The sequence below is a fragment of the Piliocolobus tephrosceles genome, chromosome 1 (assembly GCF_002776525.5).
Source record: "Piliocolobus tephrosceles isolate RC106 chromosome 1, ASM277652v3, whole genome shotgun sequence".
Taxonomy (NCBI): Eukaryota; Metazoa; Chordata; class Mammalia; order Primates; family Cercopithecidae; genus Piliocolobus; species Piliocolobus tephrosceles.
The window spans coordinates 152,349,220-152,374,081 of record NC_045434.1 but is presented as its reverse complement, the minus strand read 5'-3'; the positions used below and the strand labels follow the sequence as shown (position 1 = coordinate 152,374,081).

Below are 24,862 nucleotides of genomic sequence, written 5' to 3'. Positions count from 1 at the left end.
ATCTGGTGCTTTTGTTGATGATAATGCTGATGTTGATATTCAGGTTGATTATATTTTCTCTTGAGTATTTATGGGAGTGACTTAGAGCTTCAGAAAGTCTCTTGCACCTTGTTCATTCATTAAATCTTCATTTCCTTCCAAATGAACTCAGCTCTCCCTTTTGTTAGCAAGGATCAATCAAAAAGGGTTATGTCTAGTACAATGGGGATACAAAATATGACCCCTTCATCATCAAGGAAGTCTGTTAAACTTCCTGTGTGTGCACCATATCTGCACAAGTAGTACTTTGGTAATTTATTTGGTTATATTTAGTGCCAAGGAGACAGGAATGCAGGCATGAACAAAACAGATCCTGCCCTCATGAAGTTTACATTCAAGTGGGTTGCCCATTAAACAAGTAATTGTAGATGGTTAAATAAGCACTTTTGTATGAAGGTACATTCAACATGAAGGGCATGCCTAGAAAAGGATGCAATGCTATCTTTGTAGTTAGGGAAGGTTTTCCTAAGAAGCGATAACCAGATAGGACCAAAAGAAGCTAGGTAAGATTGACTTGACATCCTAGGAAATAAGGATCTGTTTTGTGAAAGGCCACCAGACAAATACCTTGGTCACATGTAAATATAACTTTCCTAAGAAATTTGGTGCCTTTAGAGCTCCATGACAATATCTCAGTAGCCTCGTCTCTGTTCGTTTGACCAGAACTCTCCTCCACAAATATCTGCAATGCTCATTTGCTTATCACCTTCAGGCCTTTTCTTAAATGTACTGTCAACAAAGCCCTCCCAGACCACCCTATTTAAAAATAAGATACTGCTGTTATTATTCAATAGAATCACATTTTACTCTTTCTTTCTTTTTCTCATATGAAAAACTGACCCAGTGTGTATTTAAATTATTTCTCTATTGTCTGGAATCTCCTTACTAGAATTAAAATTCAGTGATGGCCTAAATTTTTTGTTGTTATTTTGTTTACTGCTGTATCTCCATTGCCTGAAACAGTGTATGTCACATTTTAGGAGCCCAATAAATATTTATTCAATGAATTCATGAATGAATGATTGTTCTGAAACATGGAAAACTTGTTGAAATTTACCAGTGTGAAGTGCTAGTGATTTTCTTCAATTCAAGTCTTTGAGAGTAATTGAGAAGTTAATAGAATCACTGTGGATAAGACTGACACTCTCAAATAATCAGTGAAAATTATAAAATACTATACAATGAAGTACCTAATTATAAAGCACATGTTACAATTATAAATTCTTAGACAATGGAAGATTAATTAAGACTGCTGTATTATTAGGGAAGAGTTCAAGTAAAAGATGTGGCCTGAAGATTTTCATGAAACACTGTAGCATCTGAATAAAGAGAGTATTTCAGCTGAAGGAGACAATCAGAACATAAATAGGGGACACTGACCTCTTTCTACACCAACTCGACTTGCCACTTAGAAGGTTTTCAGGAAGAGTTCAAGTAGTTGCCTGAAGATTTCCATGAAACACAGTAGAATCTGAATAAAGAGAGTATCTCATCCGAAAGAGACAAGTAGAATATAAACAGGGGACACAGACCTATTTCTACACCAACTTGACTTGCCACTTAGAGGGTTTTCAGGAAGACAATTCTAAAAGTAACATATGCAGATGTGTAAAGAGAAGAACAACTAAGTTTTGACCCATGGAAAGATGACCTTAGGGCTACCATACTTTGAGAGCAGATTTACCTATTTGTATAGATTTGTATTTCTGTACAATAAAACAATCACTACTACCTCCTTATTTATATACATTCACACTTCAAATTTTATTTTTGTTATAATTTCTGAGAACTAGTATATGGACAATTATCACATTCCTTGATTTTCAGGCAGGATTAGCTGGATAGTCCAAGTAAAGAAAAATCTACCCTATTTTTGAAGAAGATTTGAAAATAGTTTATCACCCAATATAAACATGAAACTCCTAAGTGATTTGACATTTTTGTGAGCATGTAATAGTTTCTGGTGGCCCTCTTACATCACGAAATGTTTGCTCTTAGAAAGTGAACCACAGGTTGTATTTTTTCAACTCAGAAGTATCTATAAGCATCCTTAGAAGTTTCTGCAACTATTAGGGGCTTTTAGTTATGCTTATGATTCTGTATATTCTAGAAATATTTGTGCAAAAAGTCATGCAAAAGATAGTGAACCACTCTGCAATACTAGTACAGTACTATAGGCTTGATGAGTGTAGTAATAGCAACCATTGCTAGAACTTACACAAACAGTAAAAGATTTCATCACATCAGCCATTTCAGAAAGCCATACCTAAGAAAGCTGTGGCTGCCTGGTGCAGTGGCTCATGCCTGTAATCCCAGCACTTTGGGAGGCCCAGGCAGGGGAATCACGAGTTCAGGAGTTTGAGACCAGCCTGGCTAACTTGGTGAAATCCCATCTTGACTAAAAATATAAAAATTAGCCAGATGTGGTGGCACACACCTATAATCCCAGCTACTCAGGAGGCTGAGGTAGGAGAATTGCTTGAACCTGGGAGGCAGAGGTTGCAGTGAGCTGAGATCACGCCACTGCACTCCAGCCTGGACGACAGAGCAAGACACTGTCTCGGAAAAAAAGAAAGAAAGAAAGAAAGCTGTCACTGATTCTGTGACAGAAAACTAGACAGTTACTTAAGGAACATAATACATTCTTTGGGAATCTGTCAAGTGAAGAAAGAGTAGATAGCAAAAAAATAAGTGTAGTGTCAGAACCACAGTTGACAATTTGGAATAGCCCTGCTGAGAAAGAGGCAAGACCTGAGAGAATACAAGCAGTATGGGTATTTAGGGACAGGACATACTAGACTATTTTGAGAGAGAGACTCATTCAAATATTAGTCAATCTAGGTTAAAATTACCTAAAATGTGCTTAAGTGAGATGAGTGAGCCCTTAATGAAATTAATTCACTCTAAGGTCAAGGTTCAATCTGATCTTGATTGTTGATGTGGCCTCCTGCTTTTACTTTTCATGTCCAGTTCTTCTGCCTGTAATCCTGATCCACCATTTTTCCTCTCCATAATTCAAAAATACTATTTTATATTAAAACCTTTAGATAAGGGAACTATTGTGTACAGAAATATATCTGCACAATTTGAGTAAACAGATGTTATCTCCCTCTCTAACCACAACTCCAACTGGTCACTGGTCATCGTTCTTCTGTTTCATGCTCAGGTAGTACCAGATCGTAATTTCCAAATGCATCAAGCTGGTTGCTTGTGACACAAGGAATCCTATCTTCCCTACCCAAAATACCCCTTCCTCCCTACTGTCGTACCCCATCAACCAGACAGAGTCCTCTTCACCTTTCAAAAGACATTTCAGCCTGGTGCGGTGGCTCACGCCTGTAATCCCAGCACTTCGGGAGGCCGAGGAGGGCAGATCACCTGAGGTCAGGAGTTCGAGACCAGCCTGACCAACATGGAGAAGCACTGTCTCTACCAAAAATACAAAAAGAAGAAAAATTAGCGGGGCTTGGCGGCGCATGCCTATACTCCCAGCTACTCAGGAGGCTGAACCCAGGAGGCGGAGGTTGCAGTGAGCCAAGATCGTGTCATTGCACTCCAGCCCAGGCAACAAGAGTGAAACTCCCTCTCAAAAAAAAAAGAAACAGACATTTCAGATGTCAGTCAGTCTAGGAAACTTCCCTGACACTGTATAATAAGGAGAATGAATTCCTTCTCCCTCCATGATACTTTTTTACATTGCATGTGTATTTGTTTTGAACTTATTTCACTTTTTAATTTAATTTCTATATATTTGACTAGATAGTGAGACCCTTGAGATTAGGGGCTATTTTATTTATTTCTCTGTGTGGAACTACTAGCGTGATACCCAGTATGCATGGTAGGCATTCATCAAATGTTTGGCAGGTAAATAAGAATTATATAGAGACATTCTTTTAAAAATATATAATGTGTATTTAATGACATTAGGGACCCAACATAGGCTAAGGTCCCCATCCAAATGTTTTAAGTGAGTGCTGGAAAAGATAGAAATGACGCTGCGATAAGTAATGAGTAGCCACTAAAGTCAGCTCTAACCTGCCATATAATAATAAATTCAATGTTTTTGTTCCTTAGAATAATGACTACCTCATGTCAAGCTTTGGCCTTTTCCCTGAGCTTCAGACTAGAATAACCGACTTAATGTTGGGCATCACTACAATTTATTCCACAAACACTCCCAATATAAAGTATTGAAAACCAAATTCATCATTCTCTCCAACCTGCTTTTTCTCCATTGTCCAGCTCTCTGTTAATGTTACTGTGATCTACTCAGGTTTTCAAGGCAAAAATTCATTCTCTTCTTCAATTTCCATATCCATTCAGTCTTCAACTCCTGCCAAATTTACCTCCTAAATATATGGCAGGTCTTTTTCCTTCTTACTGTTCCCATTGTTATATTCATAAACTAGTCCCATATCTCTTTCCTAGATTACTTGATAGCCTCCTAATTGGTCTCATCTCCATTATTGCCACCACAATTACCAAACCCATTCTCTACAAAATAGCTTCAGCACTCTTTCATAATTTCTAATATGACTGCATTACTCTCCAACATAAGATACATCATTTGAACTGGGGTAGAATGTAGAGTTCTTAACACAAATTAAAAGTACCTGTAATTGACCTCTATTAACTCCTACATTCCATCTGCCAATCCCACCATGCATAATTTGCACTTTCTTTTTTTTTGTTGATGTTGAGATGGAGTCTCGCTTTGTCACCCAGGCTGGAGTGTAATGGCATGATCTTGGCTGACTTGCAGCCTCTGTCTCCCAGGTTCAAGCAATTCTCTTGCCTCAGCCTCCTGAGTAGCTGGGATTACAGGCACTTGCCAACACGCCCAGCTAATTTTTGTGTTTTTAGCAGAGTTGGGGTTTCACCATGTTGGTCAGGCTGGTCTTGAACCCTGACCTTGTGATCTGCCCACCTCAGCCTCCCAAAGTGCTGGGGTTATAGGCGTGGGCCACTGCGCCTGGCTGATTTGCATTTTTTAACTTTATGACCTAGATACTGAAGAGATTCCCCAAATAGTGAATCTTTCTGATTCTATTTACATTATTTCCTCTTCCCTCTGACTAAATCATTTTTTATACCTCTTTTTACCTGGTTCAATCATACTTACTATTCAAAACTCAATTCAGTTGTTATTGTTTCCACATGGCCTCTGACCTGACTAAATTAAGTCAAGGGTCTCCCCTCTGTACTAATACACCCTGTGTATTGTCTATCCTAACACTTCATATTGTATTAAAAATGCTTGATAGTTACATTAAAATATTTGTGCACCTTTAATTTTTAAACTATTTTAACGTTTTAAGCATGAAGAAAAGAACATGAGACACCAATGTGCCCATCATGGAAATTAAAGTGTTAATATTTATTATAGATTTCATATTTTAGGGGTTTTATTAGTAAATAAAAGGTTAGAGAAACTTGTAAATGCTCATCTCAATCCCTTCCCACTTCCTCCCTCTCAGACTTAATGTCTTTAAAATTGCAGTGAAGTGCTACCACACTGTATATATTATTCTTCAAGTTTTTCATTCTATATTTTCTAAGATTTGTCCTTGGTTATTACTTATACCAGAAAATTACCAATGTCCCCAATGCACCATATCTTTGCCACACATAAGGTTATTAAATATGTTAATTATTGGCCAATCAGATGGCTATATAAGAGTAGCTTGATACTTTATATTTCCCTAATCACTAGTGAAGCTGGCATGTTTTTCTTTTTTGTTTTTATTGGCCAGTTTAGAGTCTCTTTCTTTACATGGTCTCTTTGGGTTTATTTTAGTTTTGAATGTTTGTCTTTTAGCTTTTTGGTGACTTGAAAGATTTATATACTCTGAATGCTAGTTTGTTGTTGTTGTTGTTGTTTTGGTTTTGGTTTTGGTTTTGGTTATGTGGGCTACAAATATTGTCTCCCAATTTGTGACTTGTCTTCACTTTGGGATGCCATTTGTCATAAAGAAGTTGCCAGTTTATTTTTAAATTTTGTTTGTATATCTTTAAGGGATACAACCGTTTATTTAGATGCACACATTGCATAGTGATAAATTCTGGGCTTTTAGTATAACCATCATCCAAATAGTGTACATTGTACTCATTAAGTAATTTCTCATCCTTCTCCCCACATCCCACCTTACCACCTTTCTGAGTCTTCTATGTCTATTAATCCACACTTTATGTCCATGTGTACACACTATTTAGCTTCTGTTTATAAGCGAAAGTATGCAATATTTGACTTTCTGTCTCTGAGTTGTTTTACTTAAGATAATGGCCTCCACTTACATCCATGTTGCAGCAAAAGACATGATTACATTCTTTTTTGAATTGCAGGCTAATATTCCATTGTATTTATGTGCTACATTTTCTTTATCCATTCATTTATTGATAGACACCAAGGTTGATTTCAAATCTTTGCTATAGTTTGCAAATAATTTCTCACATTCTGCCAACTTTCTGTTCATTCTGTTGATTATTTATTTGTGCACAGGTTTTTTTAGTTTAATTGTCTCAGTGTCTCTTTTTGGTTTTGTTAATTGTGCTTTAGAGCACAAAAGCTCAGAAGGTCTGAAGTCGTGAATTATTTGCCTAGTTCAATGTCCAGACGTGTTTTCTCTAGATTTTCTTCCAGTACTTTTATTGTTTCATTGATTTCCATATATGGTGGGAGATAGGGTGAGTTTCATTCTTCTGCACATGGCAATCCAGTTTTCCCAGCAGCATTTATTGAATAGGGTGTCCTTTCCCCATATTATGCTTTTGTCAACTTTGTCAAAGATGCGTTGGCAAAGATATGTCACATTATCTCTGACTTTTCGACTCTATTCCATTGATATCTGTGTTGATTTTTATACAAGTATCATGTTGTTTTTGTAACTATAGCCTTGTAGTATAATTTGGGAGTCAGGTAATTTGACGTTTCCAGCTTTGTTCTTTTTGCTCAGAAATGTTTTGACTATTTAGGCTCTCTTTTAGTACCACGTGAATTTTAGGATTGGTTTTCCCAATTCTGTGAAAAATGGAATGCATATTTTCATATGGATTGCACTGAGTCCACAGATTACTTTGGGCAGTGTGGTCATTTCAACAATATTAATTCTTCCAATCCATGAGAGTGGAATGTTTTCCCATTTATTTGGGTCATCTACAATTTGTTTCACCAGTATATTGTAGTTTTCTTTGCAAAGATGTTCCAACTCCATGTTTATTCATTTGCGGCTATTGTAAATGGGATTGCATTCTTGATTTGTTTCTCAGCTTGTTATTGGTGTATAGAAATGCTATTGATTTTTGCACATTAATTTTGTATCCTGAAATTTTGCTGAATTCCTTTTTCAAATCTAAGCATTTTTATTTTTATTTTTGTCATTTATTTATTTATTTTTATTATACTTTTTTTTTAATATATATACTTTAAGTTCCAGGGTACATGTGCATAACGTGCAGGTTTGTTACATATGTACACTTGTGCCATGTTGGTGTGCTGCACCCATCAGCTCGTCAGCACCCATCAACTCGTCATTTACATCAGTTATAACTCCCAGTGCAATCCTTCCCCGCTCCCCGCTCCCCGTGATAGGCCCCGGTGTGTGATGTTCCCCTTCCAGAGTCCAAGTGATCTCATTGCTCGGTTCCCACCTATGAGTGAGAACATGTGGTGTTTGGTTTTCTGTTCTTGCTATAGTTTGTTGAGAATGATGGTTTCCACCTGCATCCATGTCCCTACAAAGGACACAAACTCATCCTTTTTTATGGCTGCATAGCATTCCGTGGTATATATGTGCCACATTTTCTTAATCCAGTCTGTCACTGATGGACATTTGGGTTGATCCAAGTCTCTGCTATTGTGAATAGTGCCGCAACAAACATATGTGTGCATGTGTCTTTATAGCAGCATGATTTATAATCCTTTGGGTATATCACCAGTAATGGGATGGCTGGGTCATATGGTACTTCTAGTTCTAGATCCTTGAGGAATCGCCATACTGTTTTCCATAATGGTTGAACTACTTTGCAATCCCACCAACAGTGTTAAAGTGTTCCTATTTCTCCACATCCTCTCCAGCACCTGTTGTTTCTTGACTTTTTAATGATTGCCATTCTAACTGGTGTGAGATGGTATCTCATTGTGGTTTTGATTTGCATTTCTCTGATGGCCAGTGATGATGAGCATTTTTTCATGTGTCTGTTGGCTGTATGCATGTCTTCTTTTGAGAAATGTCTGTTCATATCCCTTGCCCACTTTTTGATGGGGTTGTTTGTTTTTTTCTTGTAAATTTGTTTGAGTTGTTTGTAGGTTCTGGATATTAGCCCTTTGTCAGATGAGTAGATTGCAAAAATTTTCTCCCATTCTGTAGGTTGCCTGTTCACTCTGATGGTAGTTTCTTTTGCTGTGCAGAAGCTCTTTAGTTTAATTAGATCCCATTGGTCAATTTTGGCTTTTGTTGCCGTTGCTTTTGGTGTTTTAGACATGAAGTCCTTGCCCATGCCTATGTCCTGAATGGTATTACCTAGGTTTTCTTCTAGGGTTTTTATGGTATTCGGTCTAACATTTAAGTCTCTAATCCATCTTGAATTAATTTTCGTATAAGGAGTAAGGAAAGGATCCAGTTTCAGCTTTCTACTTATTTCTGAGGACTCTGTTCTGTTCCATGGGTCTGTATCTCTGTTTTGGTACCAGTACCATGCTGTTTTGGTTACTGGAGCCTTGTAGTATAGTTTGAAGTCAGGTAGCGTGATGCCTCCAGCTTTGTTCTTTTGACTTAGGATTGTCTTGGCAATGCGGGCTCTTTTTTGGTTCCATATGAACTTTAAAGCAGTTTTTTCCAATTTTGTGGAGAAACTCATTGGTAGCTTGATGGGGATGGCATTGAATCTATAAATAACCTTGGGCAGTATGGCCATTTTCATGATATTGATTCTTCCTATCCATGAGCATGGTATGTTCTTCCATTTGTTTGTGTCCTCTTTTATTTCACTGAGCAGTGGTTTGTGGTTCTCCTTGAAGAGGTCCTTTACATCCCTTGTAAGTTGGATTCCTAAAAGAGTCTTTAGGGTTTTCCAGGTATAAGATCATATCAATAGTAAACAGAGATCATTTCACTTTCTCTTTTCCAGATTGAATGCCTTTTATTTCTTTCTCTTTGTTGAATACTCTGGCTAGGACTTCTAATACTATATTGAACAGAGTAGTGAAAGTGGGCATTCTTGTCTTTCAGTTTTTATAGGTATTGCTTCCAGCTACTCCCAATTCATTGTGATGTTGGCTGTGCCTTTGTCATATATGATCTTTATTTTTTTCAGGTATGCTCTTTCTATGCCTAGTTTGTTGAAGGTTTCTATCATGAAGGGATGCTGAATTTTGTCAAATGCTTTTTCTCTGTCTATTGAGATGATCATATGGTTTTTGTTTTTATTTTTGCTTATGTAATAAATTACATTTATTGATTTGCCTATTTTGAACCATCTTCACACACTGTGAATAAAACCAACTTGATATTTTTGATGTGCTATTGGATTTGGTTTACTAGTATTTTGTTGAGAATTTTTGCATCTATGTTCACAGGGATATTGGTCCATAGTTTTCTATTATTGTTGTGTCCTTGTCTGGCTTTGGTATCAGGATAATATTTGCTTTCTAGAATGAATTATGGAGAATTCCCTCCTCCTCAATTTTTTGGAACCGTTTCATGAGTATTGGTACCAGTTCTTCTTCATAGGTTTGGAAGAATTTGACTCTGAATCCATCGGATCCTGGAATTTTATTTTTGAGGAAATGTTTTATTACTGATTCTATCTCACCACTCATCATTGATTTGCTCAGGATTTCTGTGAATTCCTGGTTCAATATGGGGAGGCTGTATGTTTCTAGGAATTTATTCATTTCCTCTGGAATTTTTAGCCTGTGAGCATAGAGTTATTCATGGTAGTCTCTGATTATCTTTTCTATTCCCATGGCATCAGTTATCATGTCTTGTTTATTATTTCTGATTGTGTTTATTTGGATCTTCTCTCTCCTTTTCTTGATTAGTCTAGCTTGTGGTCTATTATTTTGTTTATCTTTTAAAGTACCAACTTTTAATTTCATTGATTGTTTGTATTGTTGTTGTTGTTGTTCTCAGTATCACTTAGTTCTGCTCTGATTTTTGTTATTTCTTTTCTTGTGCTGTGTATTTGGTTTGCCCTTGTTTTCTAGTTCCTTGGGATGGGCCTGGAAGCTAGTTTGTGACCTTTCTATTTTTTTAATGTAAGCATTTAATGCTATAAACTTCTCTCTTAATACTACTTTTACTGTATTCCATAAATTTTGGTAGGTTGTGTCTCCATTTTCATTCATTTCGAAAGTTTTTTTTCTAATTTTGTCTTAATTTTATTATTGACCAAATATTGTTCAAGGATATATTGTTTAATTTCCGCTTATGTGTAGTTTTGAGAGTTTTCCTTGGTCTTCATTTCTAGTTTTATTCCACTGTTGTCTGAGAATATACTTAATATGATTTCACTTTTTAAAAATTTATTGAGACTTGTTTTATGGCCTGTCATATGGTCTATCTTGGAGAATGCTCCAAGTGCTGATGAGAGGAATATATATTCTGCAGTTGTTAAGTAGAATGTTCTGTATGTCTATTAGGCCCATTTGCTCTAAAGCCGAATTTAAATCCACAGTTTCTTTGTTGATTTTCTATTTTCAATAATCTAAGTGTTGTGAGTGAGGTGTTGAAGTCACCCACTATTATTGTATTGCATCTATATCTTTTTTAGGTCTAGTAATGTTTGTTTAATAAATCTGGGAGCTCCAGTGGTGAGTGCATATATTTTTAGAATTATTACATCTTCTTCTATAATTGATTCCTTTATTATATAATGACCTCTTTCTCTTTTGTTTTCACAGTTTTTGATTAAAGTCTGTTTTATCTGACATAAGTATAACTACTCCTAGTCTCTTTTAGTTTCCATTTGTGTAGAATATCTTTATTCATCCCTTTACCTTCAGCTTGTAAGTGTCTTTGCTTACCAGTAAGGTGAATTTCTTATAATAAGCATATAGTTAATTCATGTTGCTTAATCCATTCTACTAATCTATATCTTTTAAAGGAACATTTTATTTATTTACATCCAAAATGAATAATGATTTGTGAGGCTTTTTTTCCTGTTGTAATGTTGTTATCTAGTTGTTTTGTGGGTTCTTTGTTTCTCTCAATGTAGCAAAATGTATTACTCTTTATTATGTAATTTTACAAATTATTTAAGAAAATCTTCCCTACTCTAGTATCACAAAGATATTTTTCTATATTTTCTTCTAAAACTGCTTGTTTTCCTTTTCACATTTGAATATCTAATTCATTTGCAATTTATTTCAGTGCTCTATATGACCAAAATTTATCTTTTCCATGTGAATAGATGATTTATTGTTCCAACAACATTGTGTGGTCTCTTGTTTCCCCCACTGATTTGTAATTCTACCTCTTTTATATACAAAAAGCTTTTTCCCAAACTATTCATCCTGCTCCATTGCCTTATTTGCCTATTCCTGTGCTGTTACAACATTGCGCTAATCACTATAATCTAATATTCAGTCTTAACATCTGAAAATACAAGTCCACTTTTTTTTTTTTTTTTTTTTTTTTGGTTTTCGTTTTCAAAAGTGTTTTGCCATTCTTGATACTGAATTCTTCCACAGGAATATTAGGTTAAACTTGTTGAGGTACATAATCTATTGGAATTTTAAAAATTGGCTTTAATTGAAATATTAATTTGGGAAGAGTTGACATCTTTGGCATAGCAAGAGTTGTAATTCATGAGCATGGTATTTCCCTTTATTTAGGTCTTACTATGTGTTGTTCAATAAAACTTTGTGATTTTCATCAAGAATATGTACACATTTTGTTATAGTTATGTTTAAGTACTTTAAGTTGTTAGTTTTGCAAATTGTATCACTTTTTAAGAAATACGTTTTCTAATTTTGGTTGATTCTATGTAAAAACATTACTAATTTTGATGTTTTGATTGTACATTGAGCTACAGAGCTGGATATAAATTCTAATACGTAACCAGCAGATTCTTTTGAATCTTTATTATAAAATGATTTAATCTACCCGTGACAATATCATTTCTTTCTAATCCGATACCTTTATTCTTCTTGAGTCACTTTTTCATAAATTACAATCTAATTAGGAAATAATCTATTTCATCATACTAGTTTTTTAATTTGTTTTCACATATTATCCACAGTCTTCTCTTTCATAAATCTCTACTCTATCTGTGATTGTTCTCTCCTTTATATTCCTAACATTGTTTCACACCATTTATCTTTTAGTCTTTTTAGCAACCTTTCCAGAGGTTTTTCTATTTTATTAATCTTTCAAATAATACTGTTTTGGTTTGTTGGTCTTTTCTATTATTTGATTTGTTTGTTTTCCAACTCATTAATTTCTACTTTCTACTGCAGTTATCATTATTATATCCCTTCTTTTACTTTCTTATTGTTTACTAAATTGTTTTCTAGTGCTCTGATACATTCAGGACCTTTTTACTCATCATTGTTTTAATTGAAATACATTGCAGACTACACAGTTTTGATGATACTGAGTTCTTATTAGTTACTGCCTTTCACATTGTGGCCAAGTATATTGTTAATTTCTTAAATGTTTCTTCTTGCTTGTAATAAAAATACATATTCTTTTATTATTAGATATAGGCTAGAGATCTATTAATAGCACACTTTATTCTCCATTATGTTATAAACTTCTGTAAGTCAAATACCACATTTTGTGATTTTTACATACTTGGAACATTGAGAGGACCCAATACTTGAAATATTTACCTACTTAGAACATTAAAAACACCTAATGAGCTGGAAATAAATGAACTGGAAAATGAGGTTTTAATCTCTTATGTTCAGTAAAACATATTCTTTCTTTGAAAAAATAGGTGTATTAACATTGACCTTTCTAAAGAAATTTTGGTTAATTTTAGTAAAACCTGGCTAGCTGGCCAGCTCTCTAGAGGAAATACATAAATATCTGCATTGCATGTAAATTATTCTTCCTCTCTAAATTCTTTTTGTTCCCTACTTATATGCAGCAATCCATGAGTAAATGCATCAGCTTTCTATGCCAATGAATTTTTATCCATAATTCCTCTCATCTTAATTCAACAGTAAAATGAAACTACTATGTGCATCAGAGATGGATACATTTCGTGATATTATGATTTCTAAATAAATAGTCCATGCATGTTTGTGGAGATGATACCCGGTCATAATGAAGTAAATTGTTTTGTTTTGTATGATAAAGCAAGATAATGAATTATAAGATTTAATTAGGCAGTGATTCTATTTCAAGTCTGATTGCTGATTTTTCATTGCTTTATAGAGACTATGACACTATAAGGACTTTAATGAAAATGAATTAATTTGAAAGCGCTTCCTAATTCTGCGGCAATTAAGCGATTTTTCTCTCATCCACTAAAACTTATTTCTATACAAGAGTGATTTGCACAGCACCATAGTGGGAAAAAAATCGTTATTGTTAGTTATAATGAAAGGCAATCAGAATTGAAGGCATTATTATGTGTTTTACCAATTTGCCAACTATTCCACCCCTTCCCTCAAATACATGCAAAACACTGAAGACAAATCATATCCTCTACTTGAAGGATAGGAGGACGACATTTTTTTCTCTCTCAAATACACTAGAAAAAGCATATATGGGTAATCAGTTAAACGATAGAAATCTTTAAACATTTGAGCACATTACTCTTGAGGCTCTGGTAGTGTATATATTATAAATTCATAAAGGAGTCTACTCTGTGACACCTTGTGTTGGGGAGAAAATGGAACCATGCAATTGTTATCAATAAGCAATAAGTGTGTTCTCTGGTGTTTGGCAAATCATTACACCATTTATTTAGAGTAAAGTTCATTATTTTATTCTATTAAATACTTCACTTTCAACACTGTTAATGAGTTATTTATCTGAAGTGTGATCAGCACTTCTCTCACTTTTTTTTTTTTTTTTTTTTTTTTTGAGACAGAGTCTCGCTCTGTCGCCCAGGCTGGAGTGCAGTGGTCGGATCTCAGCTCACCGCAAGCTCTGCCTCCCGGGTTCATGCCATTCTCCTGCCTCAGCCTCCCAAGTAGCTGGGACCACAGGCGCCCGCCACCTCGCCCGGCTACTTTTTTGTATTTTTTTAGTAGAGACGGGGTTTCACTGTGTTAGCCAAGATGATCTCTATCCCCTGACCTCGTGATCCGCCCATCTCGGCCTCCCAAAGTGCTGGGATTACAGGCTTGAGCCACCACGCCCGGCCCACTTCTTTCTTTTTAAGACTACCTTTCCTTTCTACAGAATCGACTTCTCCCCTTGGTTATGGTGTTAAAATAAACTGAGGATTGACTCCTTCTGTTTCCATTAAAGAACATGATGGTAACAAAACCCAGGGTTTTTTTTAATTGTTATTTCCTCCTGCCACCTTTTTGGTTTGATGCTGGAACTTTTAATTCTTTCTAATATTTTCATTAGGAAATAAAATAAATAATGCCTTATGTGTGTCACTAGCACTTACTCCATGGGAGATAAAACTTACAATCTGGTTATGACTAAATACAAGGAAGAACACTTCCTAACACTTTTTAAGTCTGTATTGGGTTCTGTTACATAAACTGATCAATTTTCCTAGAGTTGCAGCAGAGCTAAGTGATGAACTTGTCTTCCATGTCTCAGTAGATCCTTAAAAAAAAAATTAAAAGAAGAAGCTTAAATGGGCAATGAAGTATTACGAGTCCTTCCTCCACAATGCCATGCTCCCTTGCAGCTTCAGTATAAACTCCTTGAAAACAAGAATGAACCTTACATTATTTCTAGATCCACAATAGGCCTTTGCCCTATCAGTGTCCAGGCATAGTCAGTGCTCAGTAAAGTGGTAGATTGATAAGGAAGGAAAAATTCATTTGTCAAGTATGAAGCAAGGTAATTAAACAGTTCATTTCACATAAAATGACTCAATGTGTTTGTTGTTGAAGCTGAGAGAGAGAACAAGAGGAATTGAAATGTCACTTAAATTAACTCATTTAGACTAAGTCAAATTCATTCCTATGTGAACTCATTGTTGGCCACGGTCATAAGCACTCCTCAAAATTTTCCCCAAATATGTTTGTAAGGCAGAATCAGTTGTATGACTGTCTCTATTGATTATCAGCATGTGGCTTTTCACTTTACAATGCTACTAAAATAGGCAGAGTCTTGCAGGAGATCTTTTAACTCTTCTTGCTGAGATTCCTAGTGAGTTCCTGGCTCCCTTTACTGGAGTGGTTAGAAGTGAAGCAAACCATTCTAGTCTGTTTGCTCTTTTGCTATTGTCTTTTTTTTTCTCTCTCTCTCTGTCCATGAGATCTGACTGGCCTATACAATTTCTCCCAAATTTACTAACCTGACAGCTGTGCATTTTTCTTCTATTATACAATATGTTGCCCTCCTGAAAGCTCCTTATAATCTGCATGTCCTACTCAATAGAGTATTGCCCTATTTGCCAAATATCCTTAAGTTGTACAGTTATACTCACAAACTAAATTTTCAAAATAAAATTAAAGTTTATCCTTTTATATATCAAATTTTTAATATTATTTTAATCACTGCAGTAATAAATTATCATAACAATGTTTCTTATTGCATTACCATAGTTAAATGAGTGTAATCGATGAAATTTAACTTATCCATGTTGACTTGAGTCCATCGTGGGTTTGGTATTGAACCTTCTTTTTAGCATTTGTGGCTATTTGCCTCTACAAAAAATAAGAATGGTAGACATGAAGATTTCTGGTGTCCACTTGGTCATTTTTTCTATCATCTTCTCTATAAATGATACCATCAGCTATAATTTCTTCAGGCTGACACCCTGACAATTAAGGAGGCATCTCTTCTTACTATCTCCAATAGCTATTGATTGAATTGTATATAAAGAGTTACACCTGCATTGTGTACATATATATTTAGGATAGTTAGCTCTTCTTGTTGCATTGATGCCTTTTCCATTGTGTAATGCCGTTCTTTGTCTCTTTTGGTCTCTGTTGGTTTAAAGCTGTTTTATCAGAGACTAGGATTGCAACCCCTGCTTTTTTTGCTTTCCATTTGCTTGGTAAATATTCTTCCATCTCTTTATTTTGAGCCTATGTGTATCTTTGCATGTGAGATGGGTCTCCTGAATACAGCACACCAATGGGTTTTGACTCTTTATCCAATTTGCCAGTCTGTGCCTTGTAATTGGGACATTTAGCCAATTTACATTCAAGGTTAATATTGTTATATGTGAATTTGATCCTGTCATTATAATGCTAGCTAGTTATTTGCCTGTTAGTTGATGATGTTTCTTCATAGTGTTGATGATCTTTACAATTTGGTATGGTTTTGCAGTTGCTGGTACCAGTTGTTCCTTTCCATGTTTAGTGCTTCCTTCAGGAGCTCTTGTAAGGCAGGCCTGGTGGTAACAAAAATCCCTCAGCATTTGCTTGTTTGTAAAGGATTTTATTTCTCCTTTGCTTATGAAGCTTAGTTTAGCTGGATATGAAATTCTGGGTTGAAAATTCTTCTCTTGTTTAATATTGCCCCCCCCACTCTCTTCTGGCTTGTATGGTTTCCGCTGAGGGATCCACTGTTAGTCTGATGGACTTCCCGTCGTGGGTAACCTAACTGTTCTCTCTGGCTGCCCTTAACATGTTTTCCATTTCAACCTTCGTAAATCTGATAATTATGTGTCTTGGGGTTGCTCTTCTCAAGGAGTATCTTTGTGGTGTTCTTTGTATTTCCTGAATTTGAATTTTGGTCTGTCTTGCTAGGCTGGGGAAGTTCTCCTGGATAATATCCTGAAGCATGTTTTCCAACTTGGTTTCATTCTCCCTGTAACTTTCACGTACACCAATCAAATGAAGGTTTGGTCTTTTCACATAGTCTCATATTTCTTGGAGACTTTGTTTATTCCTTTTCATTCTTTTTTCTCTAAACTTGTCTTCATGCTTTACTTCACTAAGTTGATCTTCAATCTCTGATATCCTTTCTTCTGCTTGATCAGTTCAGCTATTGAAGATTGTGCATGCTTCACGAAGTTCTCATGCTGTGTTTTTCAGCTCCATCAGGTCATTTATGTTCTTTTCTAAACTGGCTATTCTAGTTAGAAATTCATCTAATCTTTTTTCAAAGTTCTTAGCTTCCTTGCATTGGGTTAAAACCCAGATTCAAAAAACAAGTTATTAGAGACCTACACAGAGACATAGATACCCACACAACAATAGTGGGAGACTTTAATACCCCACTGTTAATATTAGACAGATCAACAAGACAAAAAATTAGCAAGGATATTCAGGACTTGAACTCTGCTCTGGACCAAGTGGATCTAACAGACATCTACAGAACTCTCCACCCCAAATCAACAGAATATACATTCTTCTCAGCACCACATTGTGCTTATTCTAAAATTGACCACATAATTGGAAGTAAAACACTTCTCAGCAAATGCAAAAAAATGGAAATCATAACAAACAGTCTCTCAGACTACAGTGCAATCAAATTAGAACTTAGAATTAAGAAACTCACTCAAAATTGCACAACTACATGGAAACTGAACAACCTGCTCCTGAATGACTACTGGGTAAATAATGAAATTAAGGCAGAAATAAATAAGTTATTTGAAACCAATAAGAACGAAGACACAATGTACCAGAATCTCTGGCACACAGCTAAGGCAGTGTTTAGAGGGAAATTTATAGCACTAAGTGCCCACAGGAGAAAGCGGGAAAGATCTCAAATCGACACCCTAACATCACAATTAAGAGAATTAGAGAAGCAAGAGCAAACAAATTCAAAAGCTAGCAGAAAGCAAGAATAACTAAGATAAGAGCAGACCTGAAGTAGATAGAAACATGAAAAACCCTTCCAAAAATCAATGAATCCAGGAGGTGGTTTTTTGAAAAGATCAGCCAAACAGACTGCTAGCTAGACTAATAAAGAAGAAAGAGAGAAGAATCAAATAGACACAATAAAAATGATAAAGGGGGTATCACCACTGATCCAACGAAAATACAAACTGCCATCAGAGAATACTATAAACACCTCTATGCAAATTAGCTAGAAAATCTAGAAGAAATGGATAAATTCCTGAACACATACACCCTCCCAAGTCTAAAGTAGGAAGAAGCTGAATCCCTGAATAGACAAATAACAAGTTCTGAAATTGAGGCAATAATTAATAGCCTATCAACTGAAAAAAGTCCAGGACTCACGGATTCACAGCCAAATTCTACCAGAGGTACAAAGAGTAGCTGGTACCATTCCTTCTGAAACTATTTCAAACAATAGAAAAAGAGGGACTCCTCCCTAACTCATATTATGAAGCCAGCATCATCCTGATACCAAAACCTGGCAGAGATACAACAACAACAAAAAAGGAAAATTTCAGGCCAATATCCCTGGTGAACATCAATGGGAAAATCCTCAATAAAATGCTGGCAAACTGAATCTAGCAGCACATTAAGAAGCTTATCCACATGATCAAGTTGGCTTCATCCTTGAGATGCAAGACTGGTTCAACATATGCAAATCAATAAATGTAATCCATCTCATAAACAGAACCAATGACAAAAACCACATGATTATCTCAATAGATACAAAAAAGGCCTTTGAAAAAATTCAACAGCTCTTCATGCTAACAACTCTCAATAAGCTAGCTATTCTATTGATTGAATGTATCTCAATATAATAAGAGCTATTTATGACAAACTCACAGCCAATATTATACTGAATGAGCAAAAACTGGAAGCATTCCCTTTGTAAACTGGCACAAGATAAGAATACCCTCTCTTGCCACTCCTATTCAATATAGCATTGGAAGTTTTGACCAGGGCAATCAGGCAAGGGAAAGAAATAAACGGTATTCAAATAGGAAAAGAGGAAGTAAAATTATCTCTTTTTGTAGATGACATGATTGTATATTTTAAAAACTCAATTGTCTCAGCCCAAAATCTCCTTTAGCTGATAAGCAACTGCAGCAAAGTCTCAGGATACAAAATCAATGTGGAAAAATCACAAGCATTCCTATACACCAATAACAGAAAAACAGAGAGCCAAATTATAAGTGAACTCCCATTCACAATTGCTACAAAGAGAATAAAATACCTAGGAATACAAATGTGAAGGACCTCTTCAAGGAGAACTACAAACCACTGCTCAAGGCAATAAGAGAGGACAAAAAACAAATGGAAAAACATTCCATGCTCATGGATAGGAAGAATCAGTATTGTGAAAATGGCCATACTGCCCAAAGTAATTTATAGATTCAATTCTATGCCCATCAAGTTACCATTGACTATCTTCACAGAATTAGAAAAAAATACTTTAAATTTCATATGGAAACAAAAAAGAGCCTGCATAGCCAAGACAATCCTAAGCAAAAAGAACAAAGCTGGAGGCATCATGCTACTTGACTTTATACTACAAGGCTACAGTAACCAAAACAGCATGGTGCTGGTACCAAAACAGATATATAGACCAATGGAACAGAATACGGGTGTCAGAAATAACACCACACATCTACAACCATCTGATCTTTGACAAACCTGACAAAAAACAAGCAATGGGAAAAGAATTCCCTATTTAATAAATGGTGTTGGGAAAACTGGCTAGCCATATGCAGAAAACTGAAATTGGATTCCTTTCTCGCACCTTACACAAAAATTAACTCAAGATGGATTAAAAACTTAAACATAAAACCTAAAACCATAAAAACCCTAGAAGAAAACCTAGGCAATACCATTCAGGACATAGTCATGTGCAAAGACTTCATGACTAAAACACCAAAAGCAAGGGCAACAAAAGCCAAAATTGACAACTGGGATCTAATTAAACCAAAGAGCTTCTGCACAGCAAAAGAAACTATCATCAGAGTGAAGAGGCAACATACAGAATGGGAGAACATTTTTGCAATCTATCCATTTGATAAAGGACTAATATTCAGAATCTACAAGGAACTTAAACAAGTTTACAAGAGAAAAAGCAACCCCTTCAAAACGTGGGTGAAGGATATGAACAGCCACTTCTCAAAAGAGGACATTTATGTAGCCAACAAACATATGAAGAAAAGCTCATCATCACTGCTCATTAGAGAAACACAAATCAAAACCACAATGAATACCATCTCACACCAGTTATAATGGCGATCATTAAAAAGTCAAGAAATAACAGATGCTAGAAAGGATGTGGAGGAACAGAAATGTTCTTACACTGTTGGTGGGAGTGTAAATTAGTTCAACCATTGTGGAAGACAGTGTGGTGATTCCTCAAGGATCTAGAACCAGAAATACCATTTGACATAGCAATCGTGTTACTGGGTATGTACCCAAATGATTCTACTATAAAGACACATGGACATGTATGTTTATTGCGGCACTGTTCACAATAGCAAAGAAAAAAAAAACCCAAATGCCCATCAATGATAGACTGAATAAAGAAAATGTGGCCCATATACACCATAGAATACTATGCATCCATAAAAAAGGGACATGGATGAAGCTGGAAACCATCATTCTCAGCAAACTAACACTGGAACAGAAAATCAAACACCACATATTGTCACTCGTAAGTGGGAGCTGAACAATGAGAACACATGGACACAGGGAGGGGAACATCACACATGGGGGCCTGTAGGGGATTGGGAGGCTAGGGAAGGGATAGCATTAGGAGAAATACCTAATGCAGATGATAGGTTGATGGGTGCAGCAAACCACCATGGCACATGTATACCTGTGTAACAAACCTGCACATTCTGCGCATGTATCCCAGAACTTAAAGTATAATTTTTAAAAAAAAAAAAGTTTTTTAAGAGTACAAAGACTATGAACTAAGCTTCCAGGGCCTCGCATTAGTAAATGATTCAGAAATAGAGGATAACACTCAAAAAAGCCAGAAAGTTTATACTATCTGAAATTAGGCCTAAGAAAATTATAGAACAAATTGAGCTTACAATGATGCTTTAAAGATGCTATATAGTCAACCTTGGTTGTGCTTTAAACTCAGAGTTTCAGAAAGTTAAGGTTGTTTATATTTGACCTGAAGAGTAAGTATGGAACAAATGTTATAAGTGCTGCATCGCCAGTCTTGTGTAGCTAAAACTTATATCCCAACGTAGTTTAAATCCTTGATTTGATGGAAGTAGTTTAACACAGGCTAATATGATAGCATTTGAAATAAGCTTGGCCTAGTTTCAAATACTGGGTAGCCTCTGAACCTCAGTTTCTTCATTAGTTAAATGGGAATAATAAATCACTTTACAAAATTATTGTGCAGATGGAATAAAGTGCTTATTACATTTTCTTAATACCTTCTGTTCTGTCTATTCTTTAAGTTTAATCCAATTTGTTAGATATACTAATATCTGACTTGCCTTCTCAAAATTGAAAAATAAAATTACAAAAATTTTATCGCAATTAAAATGTCAGGTGTAGATATTGAACTCTTCTAAACATGTTTTCTGTCTTTATTTCATATGAGATATATCATTAGAATTTTTGTCTTTATTAGCATGTAACATTTATATCACAGAGTAAACCATTTGGGTTGATGATATGTGTAAAATTCAGAAAACATAAGCATTCAATAGGCAGTATTCCTATTATATGTGTATTGATTTATACAAAAATGTATAAGAAACAATTTTTATGCACTTGAGAGAACACTAAATCATTCAGAATTTGGTACTTGTAAAGAGGTATGTTATGTCTGGTGATAGTTACTTTTTTAATTTTCAAACAGGGAATTAGAACCCATAGTCTCTGTACTAAAATCCATTGTTTCATCTCATGTTTGTAAAGTGTTTTAGATCATCACCTCATGTTATTGATGTGAAACTGTAACTAGATGCAATTTAACAAGCAATGGCTGAGTTTCCATTGTTTTCCTAGCGTTAACTTAGGTACTGTCAGGAATATCAGGAAATTTGGTGTCAATTGATAAATCCCTGACCCTAAATATCTGACCGCATTCTTCCATTTCCAGAACCCTCCCTATCTTCAACCATCTTTGACCCCATCAGTACCACCAATCCATTATATTGGCATTTCTCATGCACTTCTCCACAACTTCGATGTTTTCTCTGCCCTCTTTACGTGGTTCAAATTCTATAGTCAATTATCAAATTACTCCCTTGTGGATCCCCTTAACACCCCTTCTTCTCTCTCATGTGACTGTGCTTGCTCAGCAAAACTACAACCCTGGCTGAATTCAACTCTCTATGTAGTGCTGAAAGGAACTGGAAAAAAGACTCAACTATACCAGCTGATTGAATTCATGGTTGCAAATCTGAAATTCAGTCTTGAGGCTTACCAGTGATCATTTCATACTTCCCTAGTCCATTGACTCTCCCTCTGTCCTGGTGACAATTTCATATCTTCTCCTCTGGCTTTAAACCATCCATACCTCCTCTCCCATCTTCATGGCTACTAATCCTACTCCTCTGAAAAACTGAAGCTTGCTTCAGAGAAGAAACACGTCTCATTTGCTATTTGTGAATAGGGCAATTTTCCATTTTGTAAATTAAACATACCATTTTGCCTATAAAACATAATGCTTCCCATATAATTACTTTAGAGTACAGTTCTTACTGTAATTGGTTGCTCAGCCTAGGTTTGAATATAACCTAAATATAATAAGCTTGGGTCTCCAGGGAAATCAAAAGAAGTGAACTTGTGGGTTCTCTTAGAAGAGAGTTCATTGTGGGCCTGTGACAGAAATTTGTAGGATATCTCAGCTGAAAAATAGAGACCAGAGCTTGGATTATGTGGTCTACAAATTCTTGACCCTGTTTAATCACAAGTCAGAATGTTTGATATAAGATATATTGCTAAAGTAAGGCTATGTATTCCATGTCTGAATGAATAAATGTAAAAATCAAAACAAAGTTATATCTTCAAAAATATGTATATGTATATATGTAACAAATACATATAACATATATAATTAAATATATGTACATAAAATTTTCTTTATAAATTGAAAAAAGTTGTTTCTGGGTACCAGACAGATTACAAAGGCTGATTAATAAAAGTATGGGCTCTATTTGTCTAATGACAAATCTAACAGTTTTAACAGGTGATGGCATAATGGATTTTAAAAAGATATGGTGTTTTAAAAATTTTATTAAATCCCATATATATCTATTCTCATCTATAAACACCCATTAGATATTTAAATAAACCTTCTACTCTTTGTAAATGTGTGGTTCTTCATTTGAAAAATGAAAATCATATTGCCTCATACAGCTTCAGAATTATTGAAAGAATTAAATAATTTTTTCACAGTGACAAAGGGAAGTGTAAGTTACCTTATACTTACTAATTAAAATTCTTATTCATACAATAATTTTACCTAGAATTTATCAAGTACTTATTAAAGGCCAGAAATACTCAGTGTTTTACATTCATACTATCAGATGCTCAGAACAACCCTTTGAATTAAACAAGAAATGACAAATTGATTCAAATATTATAATGCTTGTCTAAGATTAAATGCTCAGTTAAGTGGCAAAACTGGTACTTGCTTGCCTTTCCAATCTGTGCTTTTAACCACTATACTTTTAACTACTACCATTTCTCTGTGTTTGGGTTGAACTCCTAGGTGAAGATATGCTCAAAGAACTTTCCCTAAACTCTAGAACTCATATATTAATATACATGGTGAAGAGCCACTGGTAACCTACTTTTCTAAATGTGTTCCAAGAAATTAAGCAAATTAAGATAACCATGAAAGCCTCAGCAAAAATGTTGCTGAGCATAAGCTCCATTGACTCAATAGCTGAAACAACAGCATACTCTTACTTTCTTGCCACATTTTGTTTTTCCTGAATTTAATGTTTGTTTTGTTGATTTTATTGCTTAACTTTTTGTGTCTTTTTCATCAGTCCAACCCAGAACTCTCCCTAAGCTGTGTAAATTTCCTGTCAATATGTTCAAACACATTAATTGTTCTATCACTTACAACTTATTGGTCAAAAATTCTCTAGGAGCTTTTTGACCTGATGCAATCTAGACTGCTTGCTCTCCAGGCCTGCTGTGAGGCTTTACCTTGTGAAACCTTCACCATCATTCTGGGGATTCCCTTTGCCTCTCTTGTGTTGTACCATCTTGTTCCTGGTTACCACGTTTCTCCTTTAATACATCATTTTGGTGACAAACATCCTACAGATCTTCGGAAAATGGTGTGTGCAAAATAAAAATTGGGGGAACTTGAACATCTGAAAATATCTTTTTAAAAAATCTAGGAGGTTATTACTTCCAATCAGACAGCCTATTTTCAGCTCAGTTAAGTTTAAAAATTTGTTAGCTTTTCTCTTTAGTATCCTCAGAAGGTTGGCTGTGTCTTTTTTTTTTTTAAATACCCTTTCACCTGTTTAGTAAGGACAAGGCAACTTTAAAAAATTCTGTGTTCTTAGGGAATGTCATTTATCTGGCAGGGATCCCAATGTGCAGCACAGCTTGATCCCCCTTCACAGTTCCCAAAACAGCTAGGCTTGACACAAGGAAGCTCTTTCAATGACAGCCACTCATTTATCAAAATTATTCTCAACTTAGAGAATATAGTTTTAAAATATATATATATACTCCAAGAAGCTCTTTCTCAGTCTATTCAGGGTGCTATAACAAAATACTGCAAACTGGGTGACTTATAAACAACAAACATTTATTTCTCACAGTTCTGGGGGCTGGGAAATGCAAGATCAAGGCACTGGCAAATCTCTCTCATGAGGACCTGCTCCTCATAGACAGCACCTCAATTGG

The 24,862-nt window shown here is 35.4% G+C and overlaps 1 protein-coding gene across 5 annotated transcripts in view; it reads left to right on the top strand.

Moving 5' to 3' along the window:
- Positions 1-24,862, top strand: part of LRRC7 (leucine rich repeat containing 7) — a 544,610-nt gene that overhangs the window by 228,084 nt on the left and 291,664 nt on the right. The gene's annotated exons all lie outside the window — the stretch shown is intronic.